Source organism: Apus apus, chromosome 2, assembly GCF_020740795.1.
Source record: "Apus apus isolate bApuApu2 chromosome 2, bApuApu2.pri.cur, whole genome shotgun sequence".
NCBI classification, from domain to species: Eukaryota; Metazoa; Chordata; class Aves; order Apodiformes; family Apodidae; genus Apus; species Apus apus.
This window is the reverse complement of record NC_067283.1, coordinates 85,755,462-85,780,540: the sequence shown is the minus strand read 5'-3', so window position 1 is coordinate 85,780,540 and position 25,079 is coordinate 85,755,462.

Here is a 25,079-nt window from a genome sequence, read left to right as displayed (position 1 = left end):
GGTATGTAATTATTTACCATTGTAAAGTCTTTGGTTGGTTGGTTGGGTACTTTTTTATCTCCAACACCATTTTCTCCAAAATTTGATAATTTCTTTTCACACGTAGGGTTGAACAGATGCATCTCAAGACTTTACTGAAGTACTCTTCTGTGTACTGAATGAGTACACAGATATTTCTGGCATGCATATTGAACTGTACCAATTTATAAAACAGTTTCTATAAATACATATATGGGTAATTTAAAAATCTGCTTTCCAGACAGGAAAACAATCATTTAAGTATGTGTAAAACAGAAATGCAGAAGCACAAATATGGCTGCAATGAATTGATTTCAGAACTCAAATGCATATTCATCAACATATTTTACAGTATTAAACATCCTATTATTAGTCTTTATGTTGATGAGCTGTGAGTCTATCTACGGTCTGTAATCATAAGCACATTTATTTAGGTAGATGGTCTCTCAGTGAGTCTACGTGTAAGACAGTGCCTGCATTTGCATATTTCCAGCACTGAATTTAACAATAATACGTGGAGAAATATACTTAAATCAATAAGGTTCCAGTTTTCTTTAAACTCATAAACACTTTTGGATACTGTAGTAGCATAGCTTGACTCTAACAGTCCACATTCAAAAACATCCACAGACTTGCTAAGAGGGAACTGTCTTCATTAGACCCTAAGATCTTTAGTAACTGCACTACCTGGTTTGAGAATCCAGAGAAAAAAACAACAAAAGAAGAACCCTTCACACAAAGTGAAGGATAATACAGACACAAAGATATATGGGGTAAATCTCTGGCCTCCTCATCCTTTCAGCATGAGATTATGAGAAAGAAATTGAGGTTGCTCACATTCCTTAATGCCCCAAAAGCACAAGTAAGCTTAAAGACTACGAAGTATCACATGGAAAAGGAAAGCAGCATCACAAAGAAAATTCTCAGCAATAAGTGGGGAGCCATTCCCAATAGGTGTAAATAAAGTAGTTTGATAGCTGAAAACAAGCCTGTGCCTTTCCTAAGCGTATATGGTTCACTCCTTCTCAAGCTTCATTTTTATTTCTCACATAAGTCAATCCTTAAGATCAGCTCTACAGACAACCTGAAACATTTTGCTCATTCAAAGAACACTAGCTCTCTTAAAAGCCTGCGTATCACGGATGTCTTGTTTCAGGTTGCTGATTATAATTGTTATAATAGCCAGCCTGAACACCAAAGAATATTTCCAGGTGATGGTAATGGAATTGTAACATCCCTATTACTGTCCCCAGCAAGAGCAGGAACATTTTCTAGCCTTGTGACAGGAAAGCAGTCCCATTCATTCTGCAAAGGTACAGCATGCAGTCTCCAACATTTGTGCCAAGATAGGTCAGTGAAAAAAAGCTAGTAATATGCATCTAATTAGTATTGGTACTAATTGAAACAAGATAGGTAAATCCAGGGTCAATAGTAGCAAGAGAAGAAAAAAATCCCTTACATTAATTTCTTTTTTTGATCTTCATAAAAGACCCAGACAGAATTTTATTAGTGTTCCTGCTCTAACTAATGACGTTTCAGGCTATTGGCAAATTCAAGCTCAATAGAGCTATTTTGCATGAGTGCTTCCTGTAGCAGGGTGTCTGGATTCTCATTATTAACAATTATAACTGCACAATTATGACTTGACAAACTTAGCAGATGTCAAACAATTAATTAATAACTTCAGCAGGTTTAGCATTACTAAAATTTCAAAAATCAGATTATCAGTGAAAAACATACCAAGGAAGATACCTGAATTACCAAAACAGCAAAGCTCCAACCTAGATTTAGTATCAAATTTTCGGATGCTGTTGATTAATGTACCCACCTGCTTTTTTCTATGCTATATTACTACCAAGGAATCAACATGATAATAATTAAAAATTTCTAACAATTTTAATGTCATATCAAATATTCTTGTCACCTGTTCCAGTAACTTATGCAGAAAATATTTTTGAAATGTTATGATACCTCCTAGGCAAACCACTTCAAGAGTTACACTGTCTGAGTTTGAGGAGAAGAAACCAGTGATAACATTATCTCCATCATTATATAAGCCCAAGACAAGTTAAAAACAACTTGAGGAAGAAGCTCTCAATAAAGTTCAGATTTAGGCCTGCTCACTATTTTACTCCTCACCTGAGTCCTATAAACTATATGTTGAATAAGATGTTCAAAAGGCTTCAACAGCTTGAGCCCTGCTGCCTATTTGGGAAAAACAATACGTATGATCAAGAGTAATTTTTTCCGCAGGTCATCAGTCTTTGTTCTGGAGGAAGACAGTTCTGGTTTGGGTGGTTTACTGTATTTGAATGTTGAATATAAAAGCAAGACAAGTTTTGGAATTTTGGAAAATTTACAAGGAGGAAGTACATGATGAACAGCAGGATATGGAATCAATCACTGTACTTTTTACAGTGGTCTGGCTTGAACATTCAGATGGTACCAGATGCCTCAGATGCAGAAAGAACATTGGAAAAAAAATAATCCACCAATACATAAAGCCCAGCAGCTCAAGTTTAATATTTGAAGAGTCATGCTCTTTTAAAACAGCCTTTTTTCCAGGCTTGGAACTTAATTAATGGTATTCCAAGAAGTTTCAGTATTTTTCTCCTTTTTATGAAATCCTGCTATGTTCTTGATTTTAAGGTGATCTCGTGCCCATGAGCGCCACAGATTAATTCATAAAAGCACAGGAAAAAAGTTCAATGCATAAGACAGAGAGGTTACTTCTTGAGAACAACCAATGCAAGCTTTGGCTAGGACTGAACAACCTACCTAAAATAAAAATATTTGTTTACAAACCTGAAGCTTGACATTCAAGGAGTTTCAAGGACAGCACAGTCCAGAAGTAAAAGTACTTTTCTCTATGTCAAAATATGTAAGAGAACACTTAAATAATAGTCTTGACTTCTCTTTATTGGGAAGGTCACATTTTGAATCAGATTACTGCCATCAAATGCAGCATTAATTCCAAGCATATTAACAGAAAGCACATTTTCACTTATGCTTAAATTAAAATATTGATTCAAAAATATGCACTTGCACTTAGTAGAGAGGAGAAAGTATTCTAAACTTCTCATTTAGATGATCATTAAACATTGATTCTGCAGCAGAGAAGAAAAAAGTGATTATATTTTGAAAGCTAATAATGTGTTGCTTCAAGAAACTAAAAAAAAATAATTTGTATGTATTATTTGTTTTCCAATGTACTATATATTCTACAGTCTTTTTTCAAAACTGCAGACTACTCACACCACTATCTGAAAATATATATATGTAATTGGAAAGATGCAATAAAACAGTGACATTTTTCTTTCAGTAAGGGTTTTCTCCTGTGAACAGTCTTAATTTCCCAATAGCAAATCTTAAGAAAGAAGAAATTGATACACAAAATCCTCACAAAGCCTTTTTAATTTACACATACCCGTTTCTCCATTGCATATGTACAACTACTGCAGCTTCAAAAACAAGCCGAGGTAGAAGGCTATTTTAAAGTTATAAAATAAACACCAATGAAAGTGACAATTTATATCAGTGGATGTTGTTTCCTGAGAGTACTTTGCTATGTAACAGATCCATCCATAGCTAAAGTCAATGGAGAGAATCTTTTTTAGTTCAGTGATTTGGCCCTAGGAGAAACAGGTTTGGATTACACAAACTTGTAGGTGTGCTTTTCAGATGACTGCCCACACAGGACAGGGGAAAAATACATTTTTCAGCTAATTAATTTCTGTTATGGGGCCTTTGTCACTGTCTAAAACTGCAAGTGTCAAGATGTCAATATTTTAGTACTATGGACCTGAAGTACTAATTAGAGTAAATATTCTTGTGCAATTTAGTTTATGTGTCTCCTGATCCTAATACATGAAAGCCATAATACCACCTCCATCACTTTAACCACTAAGAACTATCTTCTCAGGTCCCAGTGCCTCAAACTCATCGACATGTGCAATTTTTCCCAACCACAATTTCTTTTGGAAAAGGTATGGATATTTTGATCCACATCACTATCCGGGTCTTGCAAAATAACCATTTCACAGGGACAAAACAGGATAATTTGAGCTGAGCAGCTTTACTATCATGGTTAAAAGCCCATGGGAAAGAAATAATTGATGTCCAATGGTCTCCCAGACTGCATAAAATATATGTATGTTTTTTGTTATTAGAGTATACAGAAGTACATCCAGTTTTAACTATAAAAATGATATGTCCTGTAATTTAATAGCTTAATAGCTGCATTATTGCAGCCTTACTTTTCCTAGACAAATTTGCAATTCATCTCAGGGAAAACATTTATTTCTTAAAAAAATGTGATGATTCTTTTTTTCTATCCTCCTTCAATGGAATACATATTTTTTCCTGATAATTTTCCTTTTTTCAATATTGTAAAATGATATCATTATGTAGTATATAAATTGAGCATTCCACTATGCAGACAGACCAGTGTTTATCGAAAACCCCACAAAAATGTCTGTATCCAACATGTAAGAATGAATGCCTGTTTTTAGATTAAGCATGCAAGCAAGGGAAGTAGTTAAATTGCATTAATTTTGTTCATGTCAGATAACACAGACACTGACATAAGTGTAACTCAAATTATATTGAAGACTTAATGAGAAAAATTAAATAGCGAGTAAGATTTTTGTTCATAACTCCATAAACTGGAGGAATTTAAACTTCCTCACAAAGATATAAAAAGATGTTTTCATACTTAGAGTGTAAAGAAGCAGTAGCAGAAAATGCAGAACATACTGATAGAAGTAAAGGCCAAAGCTTCCTGTCATTCATCTTGAATGCTGTGCCAAGTTCTCTCCATATCATAATTCATCAAATAATCTAATTAACTTGTTTAGAATTATAATTAAGTTAGACATGCTTAAGGTCATGCAATTACCAGTCTGTGAAGAGTGTTTTACACCAACAAAGCAGCTGCAATCCAAATGACAGATCACACATTCTCTAATAACTCTTTGTTCCCAGACAACTACGTATAATGTTTTTTTTAAAACCAAATTGAAAGGAGTTCGTTTTTGTGCTTTGCAAGTGCTGTCTATTCAGGAAAGTAGAAAGAATTACTGCTGTTATTGTATCAGGATGAAGCTTCTTGCTTAGAATCTGAAACAATCATCTGCCAAAAACATAAACATTCTCAGGAGATATCTGGGTTACCATTTCCTGCTTCACTACTGAATTCACAGTGATTCTGTGGGGTGCATTTTTAGAAAAATCAATATTCAGTTTTTATTAAAATTATTTCAGTTAATTTTTGTATTAATATTCTAACTTGTTATCCATTTCACATCATGTGAGAGTACATAGATTTGTTGTACACTATGGTCTTAGTGTCCAGTCCTCAACAGAGATGAACAAAAAACATCCCAAGTATTCTAATAAATAAATATAAAAATCTGCCCAACCAACTGGGCTAGATAATTTCACCAATATATGATCCTTTATCCATAGTGAAGATACACTGTGGTTCCCAAAAGGAATGGAGATTAAACCATTTTGCCTGACTTCTTTCAACAGGCAAAATTCACAGGCTGTCAGCTGATCTAAGAATGGCAAGGCCAGAACAAGCACAGCAAGAGCATGGATGTCTCAAGAATCCCATTTCTGTACAGACTGCCTCAGAAACTGACAAAACAGAAAGAATGTGGAGGCTGATCAAATCTAATTTGACACACTACATTTGATAAATAGCACTATAAAGGTTAGCTGGGTATGGAAAATACAGAAAAAATGTACTTTCCAAACGGTCTCTAAGAAAAAAAAGGTATCTGGAACCTCTCAGTAGAGGTTGCATTGAATAAAGCCCAAAAGTTAGAACTCAGACACTGAGAGAAGCAGACCCTGTTGGCTCTGAAGAACACACTGCTACTTTCTAAGAAAAAAAAATATATATATATTTTTTTCCCATCAGGCTAATTATTTCAGTAACCTGTCAATTTTTTAGCATTTAACCAAGAAGAAAAGATAAGATTGTTACTTACCCAAGAAAAAAAACAGACTTCTGTCTGTGCCCTTTATTTACAAGAAATCTTTATCTAGTCTTCAAACAAAGAGCTGAATAGGACAAAGATATTAATATTTCAAGGTGTGAAATGCTGGGGACAATCACCTTTCCAAGCTAAATATCTGGATACTACACCTTGGAAGCAAATGGATCCTTATTTCCTTAAGAAGATTTACTTGGTTTTAGGACAAAAAAGTCTGTGCTGCTCATTTTCTCCCCTCTACGTACTGCTGAAAAGCACAGCATGGTGAGTCAGGAGCGGAGCTAAGCAGCACCCTCATCCCCAAATGCCTGCCTGAAGCCTGAGTTCAGCGCTCTGAACAATTTCCTGGTGAATCCAAGCTGGACCTAATAGAAACTGCTCAATAACAGCCACTGAAGACACCTGAAGAAGGATAATGTCACATCTACCACCTCTCATGGATTTCTGTGCACTGCTTCCTTTTCCTTAGCTTCCAAGCCCCAGAAGTCAGCAGAAGCTCATTCAGGCTAACAGCAAGAGAGGTGGCTGGCATGAGGGAAACAGGGAGGGAGACAAAGTGGGAGACAAAAGGAAGGGCCATCAAGGAAGGAGACTAACATCAGGATTGTAGTATCATAGAATCATAGAATCATAGAATCCTAGGGGTTGGAAGGGACCTCGAAAGATCATCTAGTCCAACCCCCCTGCCAGAGCAGGGTCACCTAGAGTACATCACACAGGAAGGCATCCAGGCGGGTTTTGAATGTCTCCAGCGAAGGAGACTCCACAACCTCTCTGGGCAGCCTGTTCCAGTGCTCTGTCACTCTTACAGTAAAAAAATTTTTCCTGATATTCCTCTTAAACCTCCTATGCTCCAACTTGTATCCATTACTCCTTGTCCTATCACTGGTCTTCACTGAAAAAAGCTTAACTCCATCGTCTTGACACTCACCCTTTACATATTTGTAAACATTGATGAGGTCCCCCCTCAGTCTCCTTTTCTCCAAACTAAAGAGACCCAGCTCCCTCAGCCTTTCCTCATAAGGGAGATGTTCCACTCCCTTAATCATCCTTGTGGCTCTGCGCTGGACTCTTTCAAGCACTTCCCTGTCCTTCTTGAACTGAGGGGCCCAGAACTGGACACAATACTCCAGATGCGGCCTCACCAATGCAGAATAGAGGGGGAGGAGAACCTCTCTTGACCTACTAACCACACCCTAATACACCCCAGGATGCCATTGGCCTTCTTAGCCACAAGGGCACACTGCTGACTCATGGTCATCCTCCTGTCTACCATGACCCCCAGGTCCCTTTCACCTACACTGCTCTCCAGCAGGTCAGCCCCCAACCTGTACTGGTGCATGGCGTTTTTCTTCCCCAAATGCAAAACTCTACACTTGCTCTTGTTAAACTTCATCAGGTTTTTCCCCGCCCAAGTCTCCAGCCTGTCTAAGTCTCTCTGAATGGCATCACAGCCTTCTGGTGTGTCAGCCACTCCTCCCAGCTTGGTGTCATCAGCAAACTTGCTGAGGGTACATTCTGTGCCCTCATCCAGGTCGTTGATGAAGATATTGAACAACACCGGTCCCAGTACCGACCCCTGAGGGACTCCACTAGTCACAGGCCTCCAACTAGATTCTGCCCCATTGTAAAATGTGTTACTTAAATAAAATTTATCCTGACAAAGTGTTTCCCTGTAGGTAGTGAGATTTAAATTCACTGATAATATTATTGATTAGCAAGTATAATGCATGGTAGCAGCAAGACTGTTAAGCTCAATTTTTTCTGCATATGGTTTCTAACAAAATTGAATTTTGCCTTTTTCTATTTGACATCAAAAGACTATTTTTTCCTTTTTCTGAAGTGCCTCTGACTGCTTTTTCTGCACCATGGTTTGCTGCAATGTCAGAAGAATCAGAGGGGCATAATCATTCTGGTGGCAGGGTAAAGCCTAGATTATTTCATGTAGGAAGTTTCTAGCCAAAAGTGAGGGAGTGTGGGGACTGTGGAGTTTCCTTTGCACACTTTTTTCAGAATGTTAGTATTAAATCTGCTATAAAAATATTTTCTGTCATCAACATTACCACACACCATAACTAATTTGAAATTGTCTTTTTTTGTAGAATAATATTATTTTCATGATTGGATTTTTTTCAAAGACAAGTTGGTCTTGCATCTTTAAGAGTGAGAAATTAAATTAATTTGACTTGTTTCTCTACTAATGACATAACAAACAGTTTATATGTTTTTATATTGAATTCAAACAGTAACATTAATGAGAAGCTAACCTGAATACAATCTACCAGTTAGCAAAAATAAGAGGTTCCTTTTTTCCTTCATCTGCTGAGAATACCACAGGGTACCTCCCTTTAGATCAACTTGTAACTCATACTTTTATTATACTCTCTGTTGTAACTGCTGAGGTGCAGATTTCCAGTAAAGGAAAAAATGCCATATACTAACACTCTGAGCATCATAGCTCATTACACAATTATTTTCATCCCATGGCTCAATTCAGACTGCATATTTCTAATATTTAATTAATTTTCTTGGGTTTTAAAGAAGCTCATAATGCAAACTAGGGCCACTGGAATCGTGCTTTGCCAATGTCTTCTGAAATGGTGTTTGTCAGCAGAAAGCATTGTAAACTCATTCACACATATGAAGTCCAGGAAAAAACAAACTGTGTATTAAAGAAATATATAAATTATGTCCTCGTCACTAGGGCACCATAATCTCTTCATGTCACAGAATCACAGAATCTTAGGGGTTGGAAGGGACTTCGAAAGATCATCTAGTCCAACCCCCCCTGCCAGAGCAGTATCACCTAGAGCACATCACACAGGAGATGTCTACCTTAATGACAAGAAATACTGGCATCATCGACGTCTATACTCCAGCAAGAGTATATTTCTTTCAATATTTTAAAATGTTTTTCTGTTCCCCCAAATATCTTACAAAAGTGTAACACGCAATGTGGAGATGGTTCAAACACAGGTCACACCTTAAACATGAGCAGCAAGATAGATTGTACTTACAAAGGTAGTGCCAGGAAAGGTGAGGTTTCTGCATCAAGAAACTGCAGGAAGAGAGAGGAATAATATCAACCAACAAACCGAAAAAAAATACAAAACAAAACAAGTAAAATGCAAAGAACAAAAAAGATCCCCTGTCTTCATCTTGCTTCTACTGCTTTCTGCTATCACTGCAGTGACCCCACGTTTGAGGTGAAGACCCTGGCAGCAGGTGCTGTTAAAGGACTCAAACAGGGTAGCGAGAGTAATCCTCATGGAGAACTCAGAAGCAGCAACAGCAGCAAGCTTAGCAGAGCTAAAATGGAAACAAAGTAATTCTGGCCTCTGGTAGATCTTTGGAGGCCATAACCAACTTGAAAAAAATCCCTAAGTTGCCTTAAAAAAGATTCCAAAATGCTCACTTTTAAAAATTGTCTCTCATGTATACTTGGGAAATAAAAATTATTATGAACACATAAGTTAAAATAATGACTGAAATACCATTTTCTATCCAATGCATCTGATTCTTTCTTTTCTTTTTCCTCTTTTCTTTTCTTTTCTTTTCTTTTCTTTTCTTTCTTTTTCTTTTTCTTTTTCTTTCTATTATTCCCTTTTTTTTTTTTTCCTTTAGCTGCCATTTGTTTTTTGTCATACTTGCAATTCAATTCCTCCTTTTCAGATTTGGCCAACAATATTATATAAGGTCCTCATAGCTGAAATTCTCCAAATGCATCACATAGCTGAAATACAGCCTCAAATTGCTCCACAAAATTAGAAGAATAGAGGTCTCTTTTCAGAAGTGTATCTCAGGAGGATATAAGCTAGGCACCAGCCAAGGAACATCAGTGCAATTGGGAATGGAATCAACACTGTGCCCTATATCCCTATATTTATCATAACACAGTTCTTCTGTGAAACGTATTTATTTATTTATATATTTAAAGGGGGGAAACAGCACTTAGGAGATACTGACCTCTGAACCCCATTGATCTAGTGTCAAGAATTACAAGTCTACAATGGATCATTTAATAATGATCTCATTGGATGTTTAATTAAAACTTCTCTTTTTCACCTTCTTTTATTAAATACAGGTGGTATGATTAAGCTTTTAAAATTTTATTTCTAGATTAGGCACTGAACATTTCCATATATTTTACTCATCATTAATGAACTGCATTTATTCAGAAAGAAAGTTTTCTGTTATTATAAAATATATTGTATTAGTAGAAGGTATATATACACCAAAGCCTATAGAGGACATACTTGTCTTATTGTCAATAACTCTATAATAAAAAAATAGCATGTGTGTTTATAAAATGTATACACATACACTTATATAACTGTAGGTTTCCCTAGTTTTAAGATCTCTTCTTTATGCATTTATTCAACACTCAGCAAAATAAAATAAAATAAAGGGAAACAAATGTAAAAGTCTTGGATTGGTTATGTGTGTATTTGTTCTTTCTTGTTAAGTCTGCAGATTTCTCTTCAGGATTCCCAAAGATAAAACAGGTATTCGGGCATGGTAAAAATGGCAGATGGAGGAGGGAAGTTGTCCCTTTCCATTTCTCTCTCACCTCACAGCTGTAAAGGTCCCTACCATTTGTCCTTGTATTTCAGAGCGCATTAAAAAAAAACACAACAAACTTATTCCAAGGAAAGGTTTATTAATTTTGTTCACAGAATATTAAGGGGCAAAAAAAAATTTCAGTTAAAACAAACATACCACCACATATCTTCTCTTAGTTTGGATTTATGAGGCACACATTTTGTAGAATTAAAAGCAAAGGATCACATCTCATCCTTAAAAAATATGCTAGAGCCAAAAGTACAGCAATATTGAGTAGCAATGTTTATTCTCACTATTTTTTTTCAGGAGCACTAATAATTTAGGTACTCAATATGCCCCAGGGATCATTTAACGTCAATAAAGACACATGTTATACAAACAGCCAATTATATTTAGCAGCAAATCTCCAAGCTAATGTTCCCAAATGGATGATTAGTCAAAGAGCAATAGGTTATTTTGTGATATTTTGCAGAAAGAATAATACTCTATTTTTTGCCTTTTAGATCAGTTTCTCCTTCTTGTATTATCAAATGAATACATAGATCTAATTGTATATCTATTTTCTTATAAAAGCAGTAGATTACATAAAAGGCAAATTCCCTATTTTTTCTTATTTATTATGATTAATAATACTATAGTTATTACTCATTCTAATAAATTTAATATCCATTACAAAATATCATTTCCTCTCCTTCCCCATGCCCTCTCCCCAGTCCCATGGAGTCTCAACTATTAATCTAATTATCTTCAGCCATATGACAAAGGGACGCCACCAACATACTTTGTTGACCAGTTGTGCTCTAGAGATCCAGAAATATAGCAATATTTTTACCTGTAGTACTCATCTTCAAAAGACAAGGGAGAAACAGGACTAGCTCCAGGTTAAACTGGACTAGGAAAACCTTGATCCATGCTAGGACTGGAAACGAAAAAGTGAAAATATCAGAGGAAAAAAAAGAAAAAGACAATAGTATATCTTTAATTCTCCACTGACCAGCAACTAAGTGTTCTAATTATAAGAAAATAGATATACAGTTAAAACTATGTATGCGCCCTGGTTCTCCCTTTCTTTTCCTCTTATTTTCAATTTCACCCTGGGCTTACAAGGTAACACGTAACCATGATAAATTTTGCCAATCCACTCAATCATCAGTAACAGTTAATCGGCGGAAAAGGTTGTTTCTCTGAGATTGTTGCTGTTTTGCTCCTTTTTGCCAGTTTTATTCCTTGTGTGTTGTCAGGGTTTTGAGTGAAGTGCAGTTTTGTTGAAGCCTCCTGAGGGTGATTGTGGTCCCTCCACATACCGTGCAGAGAATCAAAACAACCTCCCCGAGCCAGTGGGGACAGGACAGGACAGTCATAAAAATCTACATCTACCTTCACCATGAAGTAGCTTATTTTACAGTACAAATATTTTACATTCTGACCACAAACCAGAGAAAACTTTGACCTGGCACTGATTGCACTGCCTTCAGCCCTTGAGCGAACATGACACTACCTTGATATAAGCTAAAAAGCCCTTACTGGAATTTAGAATCATAGAATCATAAAATGGTTTTGGTTGTGTCTCAATTTAGTGGTCAGGGCGGACCAAAAAACTGAGAACATAATTGTTCTCTGTTACCCCCCTGCACCCTCCCAAGGGAAGATAAAAGGGGAATAAGGAAGAGAGATTTAGAGGTTGAAAATCAAAACTGGAACAGGTTTACTGGAACAGGGAAAGGAAATAACACATGGGATGAGGTCCAAATATATACAAACATATACAAAACCTGATATTGGTGATCACAGACATAAATATCTGAAGGTCCCTTGCAGCAGATGCAACTTGGGAGAGGGCTCCATAGCTCTTCCCACCACCTGATGAATTCAGATCCTGCAAAGCACATGGCAAGCTGATGGCAAAACAGAAGCCTTTCTCCAAAACCTCTAAGCAGAGCCAAGCAGAAGTAAGAAAGCAGGAAGAGGGCCTGGGCTTCCAGTCCTCTTGGCTTTTATAGAGTATGGGAGGAAATGGGAGGGAATACTGACCCCTCTCTCTTCTGCCTCTTCTAAATGCCTCAGGGTCCTAAAGATCCTCTCTCTAGGTCCTCGTATAGGTACCATAAAATTAGCCTGGCCCCTTCAAACCATAAAGGGTTTGAAGTGACCTATAAAGGTCACCTAGTCCACCCCCTGCCTGCAGTCAACAGGAATAGTATCCAGGGATGGGGCACCTACAACCTCTCTGGGCAACCTGTTCCAGTGTTTCACTACCCTAATTGTAAAATACTTCTTCCTTTTATCTAGTCTAAATCTGCACTCTTTTAGTTTAAAACCATGACCCTTTGTCCTATTGTTATAGGTCCTGCTAAAAAAAGTTCTCCCCATCTTTCTTAGCGGCCTCCTTTAATACTGAAAGGCTGCTGTAAGGTCTTCCCAGAGCCTTCTCTTCTCCAGGCTGAAAAACACCAGCTCTCCCAGTCTGCCTTTACAGGAAAGGTGTTCCATTCCCTTGACCATTTTTCTGGTCCTCTTTTGGACCTGTTCCAAAAGGTCCACGTCCTTCTTATGGTGGGGGCCCCAGAGCTGGATACCCCACCCTCCAGGTGGGGTCTCATGAGAGCATAGGGGGAGAATTTCATCCCTTGACCTGCTGGCCACGCTTCTTTTGATGCAGCTCAGGGTATGGTTTTCTTTCCAGGCTGCAAGAGCATGTTGCCAGCTCGTGTCCAATTTTTCATTCATTAATACCTCCAAGTCCTTCTTTGCAGGGCTGCGGTCCATCCCTTCTTCCTTCAGTCTATACCCTATCACAGGTGCAGGACCTTGCATTTGGCCTTTTTGAACTTCATGAGGGTCACACAACCCACTTCACAAGCTTGTCTAGGTTGTCTGGGTCCCTCTGGATGGCATCCTTTCCCTCAGGTATGTCAACTGCACCAGTCAAGTTGGTCTCATCTGCAAACTTGTTGAGGGTGCATTTGATCCTGCTGTCTATGTCACTGTTGAAGATATTAAATAGTACTTGACCCAGTATGGAGCTCTGAGGGACACCACTTGTCACTGATCTGGACATGGAACCATTGACCACTGCCCTTTAGATATGACCATCCAACAAATTCTTCATCCACTGAAGAGTCCACCTATCAAATCCATATCTCTCAAGTTCAGAGTGAAGGATGTTGTGGGGGACTGTGGTAAAGGCCTTGCAGAAATCCAGATAGATTACATCTGTAACTCTTCCCTTGTCCACCAATGTACTCACTCCATCATAGAAGGTCACTAGTTTGGTCAGGCAGGACTTGCCCTTGGTAAAGTTATGCTGGCTGTTTCAAATCACCTCCCTGTCCTCCATGTGCCTTAGCATGTCTTTTAGGAGAATCTGTTCCATGATCTTCCCAGACACAGAGGTGAGGCTGGTAGGTCACTAGTTCCCAGCATTCCCCTTTTTACCCTTTTTTAAATGGGTGTAATATTTCCCTTTTTCAAGTCACCAGGGATTTCACCTGACTACCATGACTTTTCAAATATTATAGAGAGTGGCTTGGCAACTACATCAGCCAATTCCCTTGGGACTGTGGGATGCATCCCATAGACCTACTAATATGCAGGCTCCTCATGTGGTCATGAACTTCATCTTCTCTTTCAGCAGGAGGGTCTTCCTGCCCCAGTGCCTTCCAGTGGTCCATCCACTTGAGAGATGTGGGAAAAGAAATTTGCCAGAGAAGACTGAAGGAAAAAAGTTTCTAAGTACATCATCCTCCTCATCAGTTACTACCAGTTTTCCAGTCTTACTCATCAGGGATTACCCTTTATTTGACCTTACTTGGACAAATAGAAAGCACTCAAGTTTAAGCACTGTGTGCTAACACTGCCTATGTGGGTATCACAAGAAACTTTCTGAAGAAACTATTCCACAGGTACAACTCTGTCAATACAACATGAGCTTTCAAAATAAAGGATTAGATTCTTGTAGATGGACAACGTCAGAAAGTTAACGCTAGGTTACATTTAGCTGTCAGCATACCTCCCACACACCCACAAACATGGGCAGATGAGAAGCAGAGTAACAGGACAAATACGGGTCTGCAATAATCACACTGGTTACCAATCTGTGCTTAAGATCCAGAGGCAGTTAAACAAGCATTTCATTTTTGGGAACATTTGACCCAAAGGATGCACCGAAAGGTCAGAATGGATGACCAATTTTTAGGAAGATCTTTCTAGCCAGTTAAAGATTTGACATTCACCTGGGTCATTTGAGTTCTAGCTCTTAAATGTATTCCTAACAAACTGATACATTTTATTTTGTTATAAAAACTTTTGATAAATACCCAAGGCACCTGAAACTAAAGTAGTTATAAAATTGTTCCTCTCATCATTATCTGAGCTAGTAAGAGTGGGAGGAAGAATCAAATCTGATTATGCACCCTATGCTTTTTTAGCTCCAGCAAGACCTTTCCCAGAAGTTATGGCACAGAAAAAGGTCTCTCCTTAGCTTTATACTTGCAAGCAATACAAAAGCAAATACACTTTCACTTGATGTTCAGCAGTCTTTAATCCAAAGATGGGGCCTCTGAGGAACCTTTACCAAAATCAGTACATAACTGTCAAAATTAAGTGCTGGCACTAGACAGACTGGGATGCAGATGGCTTGATCTCATTCCTGGACATACTGCCACCTGTTATCCACATTTCTCATCAGAATATGTACATCCCATATTCACAAATACCTGCTGACGTATTTAAATGAGACTGTTTTTCTGTCTAGATTTTTGGCAGGGGGTCCTCTTGTTTTTGTCATCATATGTCAGATAAAGCCATTTTCACATCTGGAGATTTCTGAGGTGTTTTTTTTTTAAATTCCTGTTAGTTGAAAATTCATGTTAACTGAGTAAATCTCCTGACCAGGAACCATCTCGAGTTTGCTTTACTTTCTGGTGGGGGTATTGGGACAGAGGGTTGAAGAAGGATTTACTCTTTGTTTCTCTAAATATTTTGAATTATATATTAATAATGCATGTAATCATATGCAAACAACATATAAAAATGTTCAGCTTACTCTTAGATCTCTGAAAATGCTTTCTTTTCTTCTATCCCATCCTACTAAGTAACGTTGATTAAATAACCAGACTCTTCTGGGCAGAAACGTACACCAGTCTACAGTACCAATCAATATCTTTATTACGTTTTACTCAGCACAGGGCAGGGGACTCTTACATTTTCAAACTATTGTATCTCTTCTTCTAAAGCATACTTTCTTATAGTTAAAATATACTATCATCCTGCCATTGCCTTCTGTGATCTCTATATGACAAGGTGCTCACTCCGAGATATCAATAAAATATTTGGAAGAGGTGCTATAAAAGACAATGTAAGTATAAAAATTGTATTTTGTTTTTTCTCAGTGTGGTTTTTAAAGCAATCAGCCTAGCAATAAACAAGAGACTCGCTTGATAGGAACAGTCAGTATTTGTCAGGCATATTTCTTTTCAAAGAGTTGATTATATTAAAAGCAATCTGTCGTTCTCCCTATCAATCAGGAATTGCAATCAGACACAAACACACCCTCTAGTTCTCCTTCAATCAGGGAAACAGCGCAAAAATGCAATTGCGAGTATTTAATACATTCATAAATATACATCAGAGACTGTTGGAACCACACTGTGATATCTTTGTTTAAACTAGGATTTTTCTTTCTCTGTGCACATCTTTATCATTTTCCATGGATCTTCATATGCAGCAAAGTATTAAGCCTTAAAATCTACAGTTGTGTGTTTTGGGAAGTTTTTTGTCCACAGTTATTAAGAAAAAAATAACCAGTGCTGAAGCTTACTATTTAGCACTAATGAAAATTTATCTTTTTTTCAAGTGCTTTCTGGGAATGGAAAAGTAGGCTAGCTGTCAGCTCTTCCCAAACAACCTTTGCAACAAAGCACCAGAGCAATCTCTCCATTTCCCAACACTGAGGTATCATTAGGAAAACACCGTGAATTTAAAACCAGGACATTTCTTTTTGAAGACCTTAAGACATTAACAAAACAGATTGTTTCTCCGAATGGCATTTTTAAACAAGCAAGCTAGTTTCAAAGCATTACTGCACAGAACAGAATTTCACTTATGCTTGTGTTTGTGATGCCAAATACAAGCTTCTGAAATGCCTTGCAGATTATCGTTCATTATCAAGGAGAGACTTTGTTAGGTATTACTAAGACTCCAGTCTGGTACCATATGCTCTAATTCTCTTAATGGGAAATCTCATCTGGGGACAAAGAAGTCATAGCAGGTGGAAAATTAAAAAAAAATAATAATTGGAAAGTCCTTTAGAAACAACATGAAAGTGTTTGGGAGTTGGGATTTTTTATTTTTTTTTTTTCCCAAGAAGGTTATCTTAGATCTGTAATAAACTCACAATTAATATATATCACATTCAAGAATCAGGAGAGATATTTGTTCAATTCAGCTGAAATATAAGGCAAAGTAACTTTAGCCTTGAACTTAAAAGTCCTCTGAGATCCTTTGGAATCTTTCTATTTATTCTAACTAGACAAGTCCGTATTAATACCGATAGCATTGCAAAATTTTTGTAACAACTAGGAATATGAACAGACTTATGGTAGTACTGCTTACAATACTTACACGCTAGAAAATTATTTATAAGTCAATGTGATTGACAATTTTTAGATTGACTCCTTGAAAACTGTGAAGTAGAAATGTTACTTTAAACTATGGCTATATGTGACACATTTTTTTGTCCTGTAATTATTGCTATTGTTATTCTTAAGAAAATTCCATTTGCTAGTGACATCAGAAAGGGAAGGCAGTTTAGTCTTCCAGCTATAAGACATGTTCTTTGGTGGCTGTGGAAGACAGAATAGAAGGAGTATAAAATTTTGAAACTGTCAAAAATTTAGTGTGGATAAACCACGGAGGACTAGTTCTCCAGAGGAAGAGTGGAAGATGGGTTCTAAGTTATGTATGTGTGCATTTGTATATGTGTGTGTGTGCATATGTATATAAATACATTAAATTGGAAACTAACCATTTGTACTACTCTGAATATTGTCTTGTAAAATTCTTCCTGTTTCATGCAAAATAAACATCCTGTCAGAAGATATGTACGAAGTATAAATTATTCCTATACTTGATACCTCTAGAAAAGTTGCCATGGATTCATGGAATTGTTCTGATTGGAAAAGAGCTTTAAGATCATCAAGTCCAACCATTAACCTAACTCTACCAAGTCCAGTGCTTAAACCACGTCCTTAAGCATCACAGCTATATGTCTTTTAAACACCTCCAGGGCTGGTGATTAAACCACCTCCCTGGGCAGCCTATTCCAGTGTTTGATAACATTCTCAGTGAAGAAGTTTCTTCAAATATCCAATCTAAACCTCCGCTGGTGCAACTTGAGCCCATTTCCTCTTTTCCTATTATTTGTGATTTTGGAGAAGAGACTGACAGCCACCTCGCTACAATCTCTTTTCAGGTAGTCATAGAGAGCGACACGGTCTCCTCTCGGCCTCCTTTTTTCCAGGCTAAACAACCCCAGTTCCTTCAGAAAATCCTCATAAGGCTCTATACCCTTCACCAGCTTTGTTGCCCTTCTCCGGAGTCACTTCAGCACCTTGATGTCTTTCTTGTAGTGAGGGGCCCAAAACTGAACTCAGTACTCAAGATGCAGACTCACCAGTGCCAAGTATAGGGGGAAAATCACTTCCCTAGTCTTGCTGGCCATGCTATTTCTGATGCAGGCCAGGATGCTCTTGGCTTCCTAGGCCACCTGGGCACACTGATGGCTCATTTTCAGCAGGCTGTCAATCAACATCCCCATGTCTTTTTCCTCTGGGCAGCTTTTCAGCCATTCCTCCCTAAGCCTGCAGTGTTGCCTGGGATTGTTGTCACCCAAGTGCAGGACTCAACCATTGGCCTTGTTGAATCTCATACAACTGGCCTTAGCCCATCGATCCAGCCTGTCCAGGTGCCTCTGCAGAGCCTTCCTACCCTTGGACAGATGAATACTCCTGCCCAACTTAGTATCATCTGCAAACTCGCTGAGGGTGCAATCGATTCCCTCGACCAGATCATTGATAAAGATATTAAAGAGAATCGGTCCCAACACTGAGCACTGGGGAACATCACTTGTGACCAGCCACCTAGTGGATTTAACTCCATTCACCACAACTCTTTGGTCTGGGCCATCCAGCCACTTTTTACCCAGCAAGAAGCACACCAGTCTAAGCCATATTTAGCCAGTTTCTCCAGGAGAATGCTATAGCAAACAGTGTCAAAAGCTTTACTAATATCCAAGTAAACAACATGCTCAGCCTTTCTGTCATCCACTAAACAGGTTGCCTTGTCATAGAAGGAAATTAGGTTTGTCAAGCAGGTGCTGCCTTTCATGAACCCATGCTGACTGGGCCTGATCATCTGGTTGTCCTGCACGTGCTGCATAATGGCACTCAGGATGATCTGCTCCATAACATTCCCCTGAACCTAGGTCAGACTGACCGGTCTGTACCTCCCTGGGTCCCCCTTCTAGCTTTCTTGTAGATGGGGGTCACATTTACCAATCTCCAGTCATCTGGGATCTCCCTGGTTAGCCAGGACTGCTGGCAAATGATGGAATGTAACTTGGTGAGCACCTCTGCCAGCTCCCTCAGTACCCTTGAGTGGATCCTATCTGGGCCCATAGACTTGTATATGTCCAAGTGATGTAGCCGGTAGCTAACCATGTCTTCTTGGATTACAAGGACTTCAAACTGAGCCCTGTTTCTGTCTTCCAGTGATATACAATCATATGTCTACCAATGATCTTCCTACGTGTTATAATGTCCCTTTCAAATGTTAGTTAACTAAGTATTCCAGAAATTAATTGGGGTTTGGGTTTTTTAGTATTTTTAAATGAAAAAATACAAATGCATCATAGAATGGCTATTACAGAATTGCAATACACTCAAAAGGGCAAGAATTAAAAGCCAAGAAAACAAATTTTTATGTTAGCCATCAGACCTACATAATGTAGATTACATTCCCCTTTTAATATTAATATTTTAAATTACCTGACTTATACAGCTTTGATACTAAGTGACTTGCTAGATCATTATTATATTTAGCAATGTAAATTTCACACTTCACGTATCAATACAAAATTACTTCAGCATATCTTTTGGTCTGAAAATATAGCATGCCCTTTTCATATGGATACTTCTGCCTTGCATACTACTAATAGTACCCTGCAAACTGAAGGCAGCAATGAAGCTGCTCTGGTATGTGATGATAGGCATGTTATTTCAAAAATGCTGTATAAATATGCAATAGTTTACAAGATGAGTTTACAGGAGTCATACAGCATGGCATGTTCTATTTAACAGGTCTATTGTTTTAGGAGGGCATTAAGCTATTTTGCACTACTTCGGCATTTGTCATCTTCTTGTCACCTAAGAAGAAAATGTGTCTTTCTCACTGCCTTTGCTCTCCTTTATTCAGTGTATTGCAACAATAATATATGCTATCAATCACACATATTTAAATATTAAAAAATATTTTACTTTATTTTGAGACACAGCACTGGAAGTTCTGGATGCAAGGGCACTGTCAGGACATATTGTAGGCCTAAACTGGGAAAGTACCTGTAACCTCCTTGTCACCTAAATGCTCCATCTTGATGACAGAAATAGCCAACAATGACACATAATAAGCTTTTTAATACCCTCACCACAATATTTTTTAAAATTATTCTAAGGGTGTTGTTCTGTTTTTCTAAGAGGCAGCTTCTGCCAGTTTGTACAATCAAGTCTTAGAGACAAAACACCAGTATATAAGGTGATTGTACCATATTCAGCAACACCTGGACCCAGAGGAATATTTTTATTCCTTTTATCTATATTTTCCTGAGCATAATTTTGAAAATTGTCAAACTTCACTTTAAAAACATTTCATTTATTAAAAAGTTATATTGTTTGTTATAAATGCTTGCCATAATAAATGCGATGCTCTTGTAGGGCGTTTTAAAAAGACACAGGATGCAAAATAAAATATGGTGATTGAAGTAAGAATCAAAGCCAGTGAAGTTCAGTAAAATAGGATCTACATTTAATTAAACTGAATTTCTCATTCTGGAAGGGAATGATAAATGTTACCATCGTATTTTACAATGTTTTAAATGACACATTCATATATTTATGTTGTTACAAGCATGACTAGACATGGCTGCATTGAAGTTCTCTGTTGTACCCTTGTAATCAGGGCTTTCTGCTCCACTTTTTCTAACAGCTCTGGCAAGAGTCATTTTCTGTAATGAAATGAAATGTATGCTTGAAAGCGTAATTAGAAATTCACCATCTTTCTGGGAATACAGTCTTCCTATTTAGTAATAATGAAACCGAATTTGACTTACTGTTTATAGTTTGTTAGATGGAACAAATTAACAGTTACTAGAGTTGTTACCAAATAGTCAAGGCAAGAAACTAATTGCCGTGTTTTGGGCCCAACATGACAATAAAGGAACAGCCCCATGGCCATTCACTCAGCTTACCCCCACACACACTCTGGCATGGGGAGGACAAAGCTCATGGCTTGAGACAAAGGACAAGGAGGGTTCTTCACTGATTAAGGTCCCGGGCAAAACAGACTCACCTTGGGGAAAAGTTACTAATTTAATTTCACACGCAGGACACAGACAACACACAGAGCAAGGCCTGCATATGTTACCCCACCCCTCCCTTCTTCCCAGGCCCAAATCACTTTGTTCCTGGTTTCTCTCCCTCCTTCCCCCCAGCGGCACAGGGGGACAGGGGATGGGGTTTAGAGTCACTTCACAGGCTGGTGGTTCCTGCTGCTCCTTCCTCCTCAGGAAGAAGGATTCCTTACAGTCCTTCCCTGCTTCCCCATGGGGTCCCTCCCATGGGACAGAGTCCTCCACCAACCTCTCCTTCATGAGTCCTTCCCACGAGGTCCGGAGCTGCTCCAGCCTGGGCTTCCCACAGAGTCACGGGCCCCTTTGGGAACAGCCACCTCCCCTGGCGCCAGGGTCTTCCACAGCTGCGCAATCAGAGTCCTCTGGCAGCAAATCCTCTGGCCACAAAATCCAAGTCCACTGGCCAAGTTAATCCCTCCTGGCACCTTCAGGGAATGTTCCACCACGTTCCTCCATGAGTGCAGGGGGACAGTTGCCATCTCGCCATGGGTTGCAGGGAAACTTCTGCTCGGGCACCTTCTGCCCCTTCTTCCTCACCAACCACCAGCACTGGTCTGTTTCTCCCTCTCCAGCATAGCTCTCCTCCTTTAAATGTTTCTCTGCTCAGGTCTTACCTTAGTTCTTTCATATGTTAGTCACAGAGGTGCATCTATTGTCCCTCTGATGGCTCCTTGGCTGTTTTGGAGCATGAGGAGCTTCTCAGCTTCTCAGCCACCTCTGGGGGCTCTTCCCCTGCTACCAAAATCCCACCAAAGCAAACTAGAACACTAATGATGGGGTTTTTTTGAATTAGTGTAGTAAAAAGACTGAGTTAGCTCAAAAGAGTCTGTATTTTTAACATTGCTCAAGCATCTAAGCACACATAAAAAGAGGAATTATAATCAACACAAATGAATATTAGTTTTCTATCAAACCTTGTACCATTTTACCAAAACATGTATTTTCTTTTATATACAACTTCTTTATACTGGATATTTACAGCTGTCCATTGCTTTTTATTATTCTTTTTTTATGTGTGCACATGCTTTTGAAAAACTTTTTTTTCCTTCCAAATCCCCAAGGTCTTAGGATGGCCTAAGCAAGTCTGTATTGACCCAGAAATCCTCAGTCCTGCAATCCTCATTGACTCAGACTGCTAATCCCAAACTGTACCTTTGGACGCACAAAACAGAATCTCCCCTTTCAGACCCAGGCTGACCCTTTCTCACACTAAACCTAGTGTCAAGTAAGACTTTCCAGACTAAACACCAGAAATATTTATAAGAAAATTACTCTTGGGGAAGAAACAATCTTTTATTCTTTGCCTTTAAAATCTGAGTCTTTTCAGATGAAGTTATTACAGAGGAACACTAAACAAAAAAATAATCATGCTTCATAAGAGAATTTGATTAATTTAAAACTCTCAGGCAAAAAGAAGCTGGATAAAACAGATTTTCCTCTTACCAGAGGAAAATTGAAGGTTAAAATAATCTTGGGTTACCAAAACTGAGTAGAGAGAAGTTGTTTGTGGGCTTGTTGAGCTTTACTGCACAGCGGATGTGTACTCCTGTGAATTTACTTACTCCTTGTGTTTGCTTCAGTTAATGACAAGAAGCAGAATGCTTCAGGCCAATGCTTATAAAAAACAACATGAGAACAACTCTAGTATGAGATACTCTCCAAGGCCAATTTAGCCAGTTTGCCAGAATTCCTCTTTTAAAAGAATAAATTACAAAAGCAATTGGATTGGAGATTGGGTGGTGAGATGGATTGGGAACTGGCTGAAGCACAAAGCTCAGACAGGTGTGGTCAGTGGGGCTGAGTCCAGCTGGAGACCTGTGACTAGTGGTGTCTCCCAAGGATCAGTACAAGATCCAGTCCTGATCAGTATATTCATTGGCAACCTGAACAAAGGGACAGAAAGCACCATGAGCGGATTTGCTGATGGTACAAAACTAGGTGAATTTGCTGACATGCCAGAAGCCTATGCTGCCATCCAGAGTGACCTGGACAGGCTGGAGAGCTGAATGGAGAGAAACCTAATGAAGTTCAACAAGGGCAACTGTAGAGTACGACATCCGGGGCAGAACAACCCCATATATCAGTATTTAGGGGCTAATCTGCCCCCACTCGGTGGGTTTCAAGGGAAGTGAATCTTTTTATATCCCAAAATGTGCTCGAGTTCCTTCTCAGCACCAGCGCATGGTGAAGAAAGCCACAGCAAATGGCCCAGAGGAACCACATAACAAATGCTTTATTGAGAGCTCAGTACTCAGATATTAACAGCAATAACTACTGCTGTAACTGGTGAATGGATCCAACTAGGGAAAATGGCTAAGATCTTGTAATACTTTAACTCATAGGAGAAAGGGAGAAGAAAGAAAGATGGAAAGATAGATGAGAAAACAGGACAGATATATCACCACCCTTCCTTCCAGTGAGGTCTTTTTCATTGTGTCATTCTGCTCTGCAAGTCTCTAGTCTCGGGTCCCGGCCCGAAGGTGGTGGGTTGGCAAGGGCATGATGCACTTTCACCCCTTTTACAACATTCTATCCCCAGAGACCACCCTCAGGGTGGCAACATGCAGTTGAGATTTGTAGCTGTACATTTCATTGTTCTGGAAGGTTCTGGAGTCCACAGCTGCAGTCAAACACTCCAGAGAATGCTTCTTCTAAGGGTCCAAGGCAAGCCCTGGTCGTTGGCACATACACAGAAAAGTTGCTGGAAATTTACCAAGGGAGGCAAACCAGAGAGGAGCAGAGGGAAGGAAAAGGAGGATAGCCTGCCATCCTACCTGCACTGTTTACATTAACCTAACACAGGACTTCATCCTGAGTTGCTTGTGAGACAACAAGGGATGTTGTGGTTCCACATACCATTACAGGTCACCAGTCTCTGACACCTGCTGGAAGGCAGCTCTTGGGGAAAAAAACCTGGGAGTCATGGTGGACAACAGGCTGACCACGAGTCAAGAATGTGCTTTCACAGCGAAGATGGCCAGTGTCATCCTGAGGTGCATTAAGAAGACTGGCTGGCATGTCGAGGGAGGTTGTCCCCCCTCTACTCTGCCCTGGTGAGGCTTCACCTGGAGTACTGTGTGCAGTTCTGGGCTCCCCAGTCCAAAAAGGACAAGGAACTACTGGAGGGAGTCCAGCACAGGGCCACTAAAATGATTAAGGGACTAGAGCATCTACCAGGTCAGAACCTGGTAAACAGGAGATTTAACCTAAACATAAGAAAGTACTTTACACTGAAGCAATGTGACATTCGGGATATATGGTGCTTGTCTTGAACGATCCAGGAGATTCAGACACTTATCATGTCTGATGCTTGTCTCCAGACATCCAAGAGATAAGCAGTGTTTAACAAAGAGACTCTTGCAAACCCACCAAACTGCTTTTACTCAACTGACCCCCTGCAAGGTGGCGAATGTGGAAGGTGAACCAGAGAGTTTGGTGTGGAATGTGCTGAGATTGCAGACATAAGAGGCACACAATTGGTGCCACAGCTAGCACTGAGGAAGGACATCAGTTTATAACCATGGCCTTGAATTAATCAAGAGGCTTAGAGAGTGTTTTCATGTAAATCACCAACCTGGCAGAAATTTTTCCTTCCCTTTTTCTTTATGGGAAATGTTGCACTTTCAGTGATAACTTGAATATAATTGATGTGTTGCATTTCAAAATTCATGTGTCCTCAATTAGCTCCATTTCAAGCTACAAAATGTTCATTTTTTACCCTAGGGCAGCTATCTATAAAGCATACCAGTATGTTTCTGCCAAAAAGTTCAAATTTCCAAGCAGTTTCTTCTGACTGTGCAAGATAGGAGCAGAAA